At 43.4% G+C, this 12099-nt stretch overlaps 1 protein-coding gene across 6 annotated transcripts in view; it reads left to right on the forward strand.

Moving 5' to 3' along the window:
* Positions 1–12099, forward strand: part of CEP192 (centrosomal protein 192) — a 402896-nt gene that overhangs the window by 223183 nt on the left and 167614 nt on the right. The gene's annotated exons all lie outside the window — the stretch shown is intronic.

Here is a 12099-nt window from a genome sequence, read left to right on the forward strand (position 1 = left end):
TGTAGACAAACATGGTTTAATGTGGCAGACAGCATGGGTTCAGAGGTCTTTCCTCACCAATTTATGTAAACCATTCCAAGCTGTTTTGGGAGAATGGTATAGAAAATTTAATAAATTTAAAAAAAAATTTTGCTTGTTGGGGTTTTTTTTTTTGTTTTTTTACACAAATCATAGTTACCTTATACTAGAGTCCACCTTAGGAGTCAGTACTCAAGAAAAAGATCTGGGTGTCATTGTTGACACTATGCTGAAATTTGCTCAGTGTGTGACTGCAGCAAAAAAAAGGAAAACAATGATAGGAAATATTAGAAAAGGGATGGTAAATAAGACCAAGAATATTATACCTTTGTATCATTCCATGGTATTGTCCTCACCTTAAGTATTATGCATAGGTCTGGTTATCATATCTCAAGACAGCAAAATTAGAAAAGGTTCAAAGAAGAGTGACCAAGATGATAAAAAGGTCTGGAAACTCCTCTTATATGAGGAAAGACATAGCAGAATTAGAAACGGTTCAAAAAAGGAGTGACCAAGATGATAAAAAGGTCTGGAAACTCCTCTTATATGAGGAAAGACTAAAGATGTCGGGACTCTTCATCTTGCAAAAGAGACAGTTGATGGGGTATATTAAGGTCTACAAAATTCTGATTGGTGTAGAATGGGTAAGAGTGATTTGATTTTTCACCTTTTTAGAAAGTACAAAAACCAAGGAACACATTGAAATTACATGGGAATACTTTTAAAACAAGAGGAAATATTTTTATTTACTCGGAATAGTTAAGCTCTGAAACTTATTGGCAGAAGATGTGGTTACAACGGATAGCATATCTGGGTTTAAAGGGTAAAGGGGATGGAATTTGATATACTACTTTTTCTGTGTGATTACAGTCAAAGCAGTCTACATACCTGGGGCAATGAAATGTTAATTGACATGTCCAGAGTTGCAAGGAGTTGCAGTGGGAATCGAACTGCCAATTTCAGGGTGCTGAGGCAGCTCTCTAACTACTAGGCTACAACTCCACTTTAGAAAGGTTTGTCAAGTTCCTGTGAGAAATTCCATCTGTCTGCTATTGAGACAAACATGGGAGAAGCCACTGCTTGCCTTGGATCCATAGTATGGAATGTTGCTACTGTTTAGATTTCTGCTAGGTAATATGACCTGGATTGGCCACTGTTAGAAACGGGAGACTGGACTAGGCAGACCATTGGTCTGACCCAGTATGGCTGCTGCTATTTTCATGAAGTGTCCTCTTAGAATCTTAGGGCACTTTTTAAAATTTCCATTATTTTTGTGGCTGTGAGGACTATTTAGGTCTGAGTACTGGCTGAGAGTTTTCTGTGAGGTTTTTTTCTTTTTCCTTCACCACTGAGCTTATTGATTTTCCCTCAGTTATGGTTGGGGGGGGGGGGTGGTATACTGAAAAGTTCTCAGCCCAACTAAGAAAGGAATGACGTGGAGCCATGTAACTTACTACTTATTTCACATGTGGATAAAGGTGAGCCAGTTGATATAGTGTATCTAGATGTTCAGAAAGCTTTTGACAGAGTTCCTCATGAGAGGCTCCTGAGAAAATTAAAGAGTCATGGGATAGGAGGCAAAGTTCAGTTTTGGATTAGGAATTGGTTATTGAATAGAAAACAGAGAGTAGAGTTAAATGGTAATTTTTCTCAATGGAGGAGAGCAAACAGTGGAGTGCCTCAGGGATCTGTACTGGAACCAGTGCTATTTAACTTATTTATAAACGATCTGGAAATTGGAACAACGAGTGAGGTGATTAAATTTGCAGATGACACTTAACTCTTCAAAGTTGTTAAAATGCATGCGAATTGTGAAACGTTGCAGGCAGACCTTAGGAAATTGGAAGACTGGACATCCAAGTGGTAAATGAAATTTAATGTGGACAAACGCAAAGTGATGCATATTGGGAAGAATAACCCAAATCACAGTTACCTGATGCTAGGGTCCACCTTGGGGGTTAGCGCCTTAGAAAGGGATCTGAGCGTCATTGTAGACAATACGATGAAACTTTCCACCCAATGTGTGGTGGCGGGCAATAAAGCAAACAAGATGCTAAGAATTATTAAAAAAGGGATGGTTAACAAGAATAAAGATATTATAATGCCTCTGTATCGCTCCATGGTGCAACTTCATCTGGAGTATTGCGTTCAGTTCTGGTCTCCTTATCTCAAGAAAGATATAGTGGCATAAGAAAAGGTTCAAAGAAGAGCGACCAAGATGATAAAGGGAATGGTACCGAGTAGTATAAGCCTTATTTTGCTCAGTGTTGCTTTATGAGTTAATGTTAAATAGTTGTGAAACTGACCATGTGGTTTTGTTTGTTTTGAAATGCTAATTACTTCAACAATAAATCAGCTTTTAAAAAGTGATTATGCCCTAGTGCAGGGCTACTCAATTCCTGTCCTCAAGGTCCACATGCAGGCCAGGTTTTCAGGATAACCACAATGAATATGCATAAGAAAAATGCATACCAAGGAGGCAGTGAATGCAAATCTCCTATGCAGTTTCACTAAGGATATCCTGAATCTGGTCATCAAGGACTTGGAACAGAGTAGCCCTGCCCCAGTGGGAGGTTAATATAGTGCTGTCATCATTAACTGGGTCTCTTTTGAACCTTGTTTTGAGACCTTCTATCGAGGACTTGTTTTCTGGTGGAGAATTTTGGAGTTGTAGCACTTTTTTTTATTTTTTATTTTTTTAGGGATCCCTTTCTTTCTGTTTCAGTAGGCTTGGTTCCCATTTGTACGGTTTTCTCTTTCTTTTTGCCAAAAGTAGTATCTCTTTCCAGAAGTCTTTCAGAGGTGTAATAGATATTACTCTTACGTGCCTTTGACACCATTGATCACCATCTTTTACTGCGCAGACTCACTGACCTTGGAATCACAGGCTCTGCCCTTCAGTGGTTCACCTAATTTCTACAGCAGAGAATGCAAGCAGTACTTCTAGGCCCAAACACATCAGAACCAAAACCCTTCAAATATGGAGTCCCCTAAGGTTCCCTGCTATCCCCACTCCTATTTATCCTGTACATAAGGCCAATCATTGACATTGCCCAGAAATGCAGCATCAAAATTCACTGCTATGCAGATGACATACAGCTACTCCTCCCACTAGGTGAGAACCGATCTGCCCAACTCGCCAAATTCCAACATTGCCTCTCTGAAATGAAGAACTGGAGGACAAACAAAAAACTCCAGGTAAATGCCGCTAAGACAAAACTCCTATGGATCAGAAACCCCCTCCGCCAGCTTTACCTGCCCAATACTATCTTGCGATGCCACCCTCCTAACAGCAAATGACCAGGTGCGCAGCCTCAGAGTGATACTGGATGGCCACCTGTCCCTCTCAGCCCACATCTTGCAGGCGGTCTCCACTTCCTTCTACTATCTGCGCTAACTAAGATGGTTCAAGCCATACATCTCTAAACCTGACCTGGCCCAGCTCCTCTACACCTACGTTCTCTCCAGAATGGACTACTGTAATGCCACGTTAAATGGAATTACCACTAAAGAACTCAAGTGTCTCCAATGATTCCAAAACTTGGCAATCCGCCTCCTATACAGTCTCAACTATCATGACCCCAGCTCTCCACTCAAAACACTGGCTATCTGTTAACAAATGCTGCATATTCAAAGCCCTAGTAATAGCATACCAAAGATTCCACACTGTCGCCCCTGCTTACATTACATTCAAGTTAAACCACTACACCCCTTCCTTCCTCCTCTGCTCTGAAGCAGAAAGGGAACCATGTATCCCCCCGGGAAGATCTCTCCAAATGGAAACTGCACGTAAGCACTCATACAGCCACTTCATCCTTCGGCTTAGGAACCAACTGCCTGCACAAATGAGATCTCAGGACTCATAGATGGCCTTCCGAAAAGCAATACAGACCTTCCTCTTCAACTGAACAGCCACCAACTGACGACTCCTTATTCCATTCTTCCTATGAACACTTGTTTTGCTTCCAGCCTTTTTAAAATTTACTATGACTCCCTATAATGTACTGTGGTTTTCCTCTGCATCTATCCATGTGCTTATGATGATCTTGAAAATGTCTTGTAATGTATTGTGAGTGTCCTTTTGCACCCCGTTCTGAGCTCCCGAGAGGATGGGATAGAAAACAAAGCAAATAAATAAACTGCATGTTCATAGGGCACTCAATCTGCTCCTTGGAGGTCATTGATTCCTTTTGCATATCATACCATCTATTTATACTTTTTAGAAGCTTATATTAAAGGCAAATGGTCTCTAATGTCTCTGAAGTTTTGGACAAGGCAGCAATTGATACAGCATATATTCTTATCCAGAAAGTAGTCCATTTGGTCTCTGCATTAATTTGACGATAGCTTGAGTAGCGGCTTGTACAGAATCCAGAGCAGTGTCTCCATTAGATATTTGCAGAATGGCGACCTGGTCATCATTACATCTGTTGGTCAGGCATTATAAGGGTAATATTTGTGACACAGGGAACAGTAACTTTGGCAGATTCATTTTGGAGGGATGCTTTGTTTTCCTCTTGCCATGTGGGATAAGCTTTGGTACATCTTAGGGCATGCAAAGTTAAATAAGAATATCTCCAAGCTTGAGTTTTGCAAGGATGGGGGAAATATTATAATAATAATAATAACAACTTTATTTTTGTATACCACGATACCAGAAGCAGTTCAGAGTGGTTTACAGAGGAAGAGACTGTACATAGACAGCGAAGTTACATGTATTATCAATTACATTGGTAGAGTAGATCGATTACATTAGAGAGTCGAGAATGGTTGGGTAAGACCGGAAATAGGTCGGATATGCAGTGAGTATATCAGCGGTACAATAAAGCAGGGGGGAGTCAGAGAAATTTGTCAAAGAGATAGGTTTTGATTGATTTCCTGAAGGCTTGGTAGGAGGGTGTATTTGAAATGATGGTGGTTAGACATTTATTCCATTTGCCAAATTGGAATGACAGTGTTCTATCAAGGAATCTCTTGTAGATACAGCCCTTCAGGGAGGGGAAGGCAAACAGATAGGTATTACGTGTACGGGAGGTGCCTGGAAATATAAAATGATGTGACAGGTAGATCGGGGATGTACCAGTTAAGGTTTTGAAACAAAGGCAGGCAAACTTGAAGATGACCCTTGCCTCCATTAGTAACCAGTGAAGTTTTCTGTAGAACGGGCTTACATGATCTGACTTTTTTAGACCATAAATGAGATGGACCACAGTATTCTGTATGATTCTTAGACGTTTTATGGTTTTCTTAAAGGATCCCAAGTATATGATGTTACAGTAATCTAAGGTGCTTAAAATGAGTGACTGAACCAGTAATTGAAAGGAGAGGAAGTCAAAATAGTGTTTGATGGTATGCAGTTTCCAGAGAGTGCAAAAACATTTTTTAATTTGGGCATTGGTATGATCTTCAAATGTCAGGCATCGATCCAGAGTGATTCCTAGGATTTTGATAGTAGAGTTGATAGTAGCATACCTTAAGAATATTATAATGTCTCTGTATCGCTCCATGATATGACCTCACCTTGAGTATTGTGTGAAATTCTGGTTGCCCTGTTTCATAAAAGAAATATCCCTTCTTTGAACCTTTTCTAATTATGCTATCAGAATAATTAAGGGGATGGAACTCATCTCATATGAGGAAAGACTTAGGGCTAGAGAATGACACACTGACCCATTCTGGAGGCTGACCGCAGTAAAACTGCAAGAATGGGTAGAATCTATATCTGTTCACTGCTGGCATGGGGAACAAACCTTTTCACCGCTCCGTGGAGCAGTAAAAAACTTTGTTCTCTCAGGGAACCCCACCCACCACAGCTCCACAATATCCCACCATAGCAGGTCCGGTGGCTTCAGGCCTTTCCTTTGTGGATCTGGTGGCTCCAGCTCAGCCCCCATCCCCCTTCGTGGGTCCGGCGGTTCTAGATGGCTACCCGCCCTCCCTGCCGCTGGCACACACCTTGCAGAGCGAGCTGGTCTCTATACAGGGTTGTTGGACGGTGCTCGTGGTCTGCCCTCTGCTGGGCTCCTCCTTATGACACAATTTCCTTTTTTTTGCAAAGAAAGGAAGTTGCATAATGAGCCCAGAAGAGGGAAGACCATGAGCATCGTTGAGCAAACCTGCATTTGATGTCTTTCTCTGCAAAATTTGTGCTAGTGGCAAAGAGGGAGGGAAGCCGTCTGGACCTGCGAGCTAGTGCTGCCTGATTTGCCTCATGGTCTCACTTTAAAAACTAATTATGGCCTAATAGTCGCTGGTGCACTTTCCCTCTGCTGCGGTCCCACCCCTCCTCTGACCTAATGTCCTGTTTTGGTCTGGAGCGGACCACAGCAGAGGGAAAGTGCACCAGCGATTCTCCATAGGCTGTAATTAGTTTTTAAAGTGAGACCGGGAGACCAGGGTGTTGCCGGATGATGGGAGGGGGGGCTCTCTGGTGTAGTAGCTATTAGAAGTACATGGAGGGAGGGCGGGAGGGGGTTCCAAAGGGAGGGGCATATGCTGGACTGAGGGGGGATGTGAAAGGGAAGAAATAATGGGTTTAAAAACAGGAGAAGGGAGAGAGATGGTAGATGATGGGAGGGAGGGAAAAGAAAGGGAAAGAAGTTGGACCCAAGGAATGGTGTGCAGGGAGGGGGGAATAGAGATACTGGATAGGAGGGCAGTTGGGAAGAGAAAGGGAGAGATGCTAGACCCTGGGGTGGTGGGCGAGGTGCTGGATGAAAGGGTAGTTGAGAAAAGGAGAGAGCTCCGCCCCCCCCAGGTCGACGAAACCTCACGGATTGCACCAAGGGAAGGGCTCCCATGGCTGAACCTCCAGTCGGCAGCGTTCAGAGACTTCTAATCCGGCTCCTCCACGGAGCTTTTTCCTTCAAGCTCTTCCACAGAGCTCTTCGGGCTCCCACAAGCTGCAATCGGCAGCGTTTTGAGACTGGGGCTGGCTCCTCCACGGAGCCTCCACCGAAACTGCCCCTCCTCCTCCAGCCGGGCATGTGAGCCAGCTCCGCCCCCCCAGGTCGACGAAACCACACAAATTACACCAAGGGAACGGCGCGCGTCTTTGCGAAACGTCTGAAACTCAGACCTCAGGATTGTACTCCTTACTTACCATCAAAGGGATAACCAGCTACTGCCTGTATAATCTATAATTATAGCCTGCATGCATAGCTTGCTGCCACATATATAGCCTGTACAGACAGTATAAACAATATAAACTGCATGCATAGCCTACATATATAACCTGTATAGCTTCCATAGTCTGTATATATAACGTGTATAAACTGCATGTACAGCATGCATAGGCTACATGTATTACCTGTTACAATATACACAGACTGCATCTATAGCCAGTTACCACATGTACAACCTGATACCGCATGTATAGCCAGCTACCGCATGTTTAGCCTGTACTGCCCATTACTGTTATCGCATGTATAGCCTGCTACCACATGTACAGACTGGTAACCACCATCCCTCAGCTAAGCACCACCTCTGTTTCTATCTTACTAGTAACAATTGTTAAGCTCCACCTCAGTCTGTATCTCACTAGTAGCAATTGGGTACGAATTCTTCTTCAGTTTTTAGTCCTTCTTCCGCTTCGTCCTCACCTGTACTCAATTCTCCATCCCTCCTGTCTTGCAAGCTCTGCCCAACCCTCTCATTGGTTCTCCTTGATCCCACCATGAAGCCACCTTCCTGGCTCCTTCTCCTACTCTGCTCCTTCAACACTTCCCACTGCCAAAAACCTCTCCCCCCCAACCTTCCTGACTCCAGCAACACTTGCCCTGGCCTCAGAATTCCCGCACTAGTATGCACTCTAACCCACCCATTCAAAAAACCCCTAGGAGTCAACTACACCTCTTTAAAGCCTGTTCCTCCAGCCAACCTACCCAACCTTACCTCTGACTCTCTCACCCCAGTTCCAACACTCTATTGTAACGCCAGATCAGTCCGCAATAAGACCCAAATACTAAAAATACTACTCGGAAACTTCGATCCGGGTTTCTTGTGCATCACAGAATCATGGATCGAAAAAGATGATTTATTCATACAAAACGAACTCTGTCCTCCTGGCTACTATGACCTCTTCTCTCCCAGAATCAACCAGAAAAGAGGAGGCCTGGCTCTGCTTTACAAATCATTCTTCGATGTCCAATTCCTTGAAAAGGGCAGCCATATTTCTTTAGAATTCATGTTAGCTTCAGTCAACGATGAACTTCATCCCTACCCATTAGGTATCCTGTTACTATACCAACCACCTACCCCCTGGAACAAATCCTCCGAACTCGTTCTCGAGACCATAACAAGGGCTGTACTAAAATTCCAGACTATTGATCATCGGTGATATTAATCTCGACCTAGACGATAACACCAGCAAGGATGCATCCAAATTCAAAAACTTCCTCACCTCCCTAGGCTTCACTGCTCCTTTGCCTGCCCCTACCCACGATAAGGGGCATACACTAGACATCATCAGCTTCCTCGACCTGACCAAGCACAAAACTATCTGCCGAAGAGGCTCGTTGGGAACATGTCCCCTGGTCTGATCACCTTCTAGGCTCTTTCTGCCTTCCCATTTTCATGTCACACCTTGGCACTCCACCCTGAGCCACAAATTCTATTACCTACCATAAAAAAATCACGAGTGAACTGTTTTGGACCCAATTTCTCAACCAACTTCCCTCTTTTAACTAAACATGCTGACACAGATTCCAACTTGCACAACTGGGTAATCCTTTCCGAGACCACCTACCGTGCTCTTGCCTCTTTATCTACTAAACCTATTTCCTACTCCCGCAAGGCTCCCTGGTATCTTCCATACCACAGGGAATTGAAGCAGAAATGTCGAGCCCTGGAGAGTAATGGAAAAAATCGAAATCCCCTTCAGACAGACAATCCTGGAGAGACAATATCAAGTTCTATAACACAGTATTAAAAAAAAGAAAGGAAGAATTTCTATGGATCAGAAAACCAAAATAGTACACTGTTCAACATGTGGCGCATCTTAACCTCAAAAAAACGACTCCACCTTTTCCCCCTCCACCCCATCCGCGAACGACCTAGCTAAATTCTTCAACGAAAAGATTATTACCATAAGGAGTTCCTTCCACCCAGCAGTCTCTTACAATTTTCCGGCCCCCAACGACTCCAACCCTATCCCTGCTGATAGATCCTGGACTGCCTTTGAATTCGTATTTGAACCCCAGATCTCTAAACTTTGTCTCAAACTGAAATCCTGCAAATGCATCCTGGATCCTTTCCCTTCCTACCTTTACGAAAACATTCCTGTGCAGGCCATCTTCTCCCTTACCAGACTTATATATTCTGCTTTACTATCAGGCCTGTTCTCCACAGAAATGGGACACATTGCCTTGTTCCCTCTTCTGAAAAAAGCCGATCTCGACCCTGCCTTACCATCTAACTACCGCCCCATAGCAAATATCCCTCTCCTAACTAAACTGCTAGAGACCATCGTCGCTATCCAGCTCTCATCTTACCTAGAGAGATTCTCCATTCTCCTTCCCTACCAATATGGCTTCAGACCCAGCTTCAGCACCGAATCCCTATTAATTTGGCTAATTTCAAAGGTGCAACAACTACATTCTTGTAACAAGTTCGCTGTCCTATTACAATTCGATCTCTCTGCAGCTTTCGATGTTGTCCACCATGACATATTACTTTCCGAGATAGGAATTGATTCCACCGTCCTAAAGTGGATCTCAAACTTCCTATGCTCTCGCTCCTACAACACAAATGGTACCATGTCCGTTCCTTGAACACCATCTTGTGGTGTCCCTCAGGGATCACCCCTATCCCCTATTCTCTTTAACACCTATATGTCCTCCCTGAAACTCCTCCAATTATCCCCCTTGAAACAATCTACACATACGCTGATGACATCCTTGTCCTTCTTGAGACAGACCAGAACCTCACCAACCTCCACGAGAACATTACAGCTTGCATAATGAGACTCCACTCCTGGTCCCTCTCGATACAGATGAAATTGAATCTAAAACAAAATTCCTCTGGCTTGGCCCAAAATTAGAACACCTGCTCACCCTCTTCGCACTACCCTCAGGCGCTGCACTGCAGCTTGAGTTCTCAAGCAAGGTCCTTGGCATCATTATCGATTCTTCCTTCTCCCTCAATGACCACCTCAATTCCTTGGCAAAATCATGCTTTTTCAGCCTCCACATGCTGAGGAAAGTAAGATCTACTTTTGCCAACAACATTTTGCCGTTCTTGTCCAATCCATCATCCTCTCCAAACTAGACTACTGTAATGCCATTTATTTAAGCCTAACAAAAAAAAAGTCTTCAAAGACTCCAGCTAATCCAGAACACTGCGACCAAGTTGATCTTCGCAAAACGCAAATCTGACCATGTCTCCCCTCTCCTGGCCAAACTTCACTGGTTCCCAGTGATTTCCAGAATCTATTTCAAATGCTCCTGCCTGGCTTTTAAGATCATTCATGGCATTCTTCCTCCCCTAATCCCACTTTTATAACTCCTCGAGTCCTGACTCCACCTGACCCGCCCAAAGATATAAACTATCCTTCCCCTCTATACATGGTATTTTCTATGCGGGTAAACTGAGAAAATCCCTTCTCTTCAAAATCACAGGTCTTTGAAATGACCTGCTGCGGAACCTGGGCTCCCTCCAATTATTCCGTAAGCAACTGAAAACTTGGCTTTTCACTAAAATGTAATTCTCTCTTCCCTCCTGTACGCAACCCCTACCCTTATTCTTCTATTCCTATATTTAAGTACTTGTAAACCGTGCCGAGCTCCACATCTGTGGAGATGATGCGGTATATAAACTTAAGGTTTAGTTTAGTTTAGTTTAGTTTAGAGATGGTGGTTCTGGGAATTGTGGGATCCATTGCTGCAGTCACATTTTCATTCTTCGAGCCACTGACTGTGTGAGTGAAGTAAACACGCTGCCTTCCATGGCTGGGAGCTTTCCCTCTGCTACTGCTTCCTGGCCCTTATTAGGTGCGAAGCAATAGCAGAGGGAAAGCTTCACTCTTGCGCTCTTTGAGCCACGGGCAGCATGAGTACTGCCTTATTGGATCCCATGAAGATGAACGTGGGGGAAGGAGGGGAGTGGTCATTGGAGAAATGCTGGACTGCAGGGATGGAGACAAAAAAAAAAAAAAAATAAGGAAAGATGCCAGACCTCTGAGGGAGGGAAGGGGAGGACAGAGATGGAAGATGGATGGTGAACAGAGAGAGAGAAGAAAACGCCAAATAGGCAGGAGACCCTGGCAAGCAAGTTAACAGAAGACAAAGAGAAACCAGAGCCTGGGACCAACATGATTTGAATAATGACCTGACAACAAAAGGTAGAAAAACAATTTTATTTTCTATTTTGTGATTAGAATATATAAGAACTGAAATGTTTATCCTGCCAGTGCTGTTAAACATGGGTAGGGCCTAAGGCAGAAATTTGGGAGGGGACCCTAAAGCCCTCTACTAGCCCATGCAATCTTCAGCTTCCAGCAGGCTTAGGAATTCTCTAGCCAGGGGGCAACTGCTCTAATTGCAGTCCTTAGCCTAACAGCATCCCTAGCATGTATGATCTTTATATTTTGCACAGTATAGGAAAAAAAATAATCTTTTTATTTCTTTGGTGTTTTACTAAATGGAAGGTGTGGATTCTTGGGATTTTGGTATCATTTTTGGTCAGTTGTTATGTATTTGGCATTTTTTGTGTGTGTGTGAGAGAGAGAGAGAGAGAGAGACAGAGGTATGTAGCATTCAGTTTTCCTGTTAATGGAGGGGAGATTGTGAGGGGAGATGGGTTTTGTTGATCCTTTTTCTGTATTTGTGTTGTTCCTTTTTATACTTTAATAAAATGATTTCAATATAAAATAACTATTCAAGACTTGTATGGATGGGATCAGACAGAGTCCACAGGGGACAAATTTTTATCCCGCGTCATTCTCTACTTAGGACTCTTCAGCTTGGAAAAGGAGCAGCTGAGGAAGGATTTGATAAGTGTACAAAATCCAGAGTGGAGTAGAATGGGTAAACATAAATTGAATGTTTACTCTTTCAAAAAGTACAAAGACTAGAGAATGCTCAA

The sequence above is a fragment of the Geotrypetes seraphini genome, chromosome 2, assembly GCF_902459505.1.
Source record: "Geotrypetes seraphini chromosome 2, aGeoSer1.1, whole genome shotgun sequence".
Lineage (NCBI taxonomy): Eukaryota > Metazoa > Chordata > Amphibia > Gymnophiona > Dermophiidae > Geotrypetes > Geotrypetes seraphini.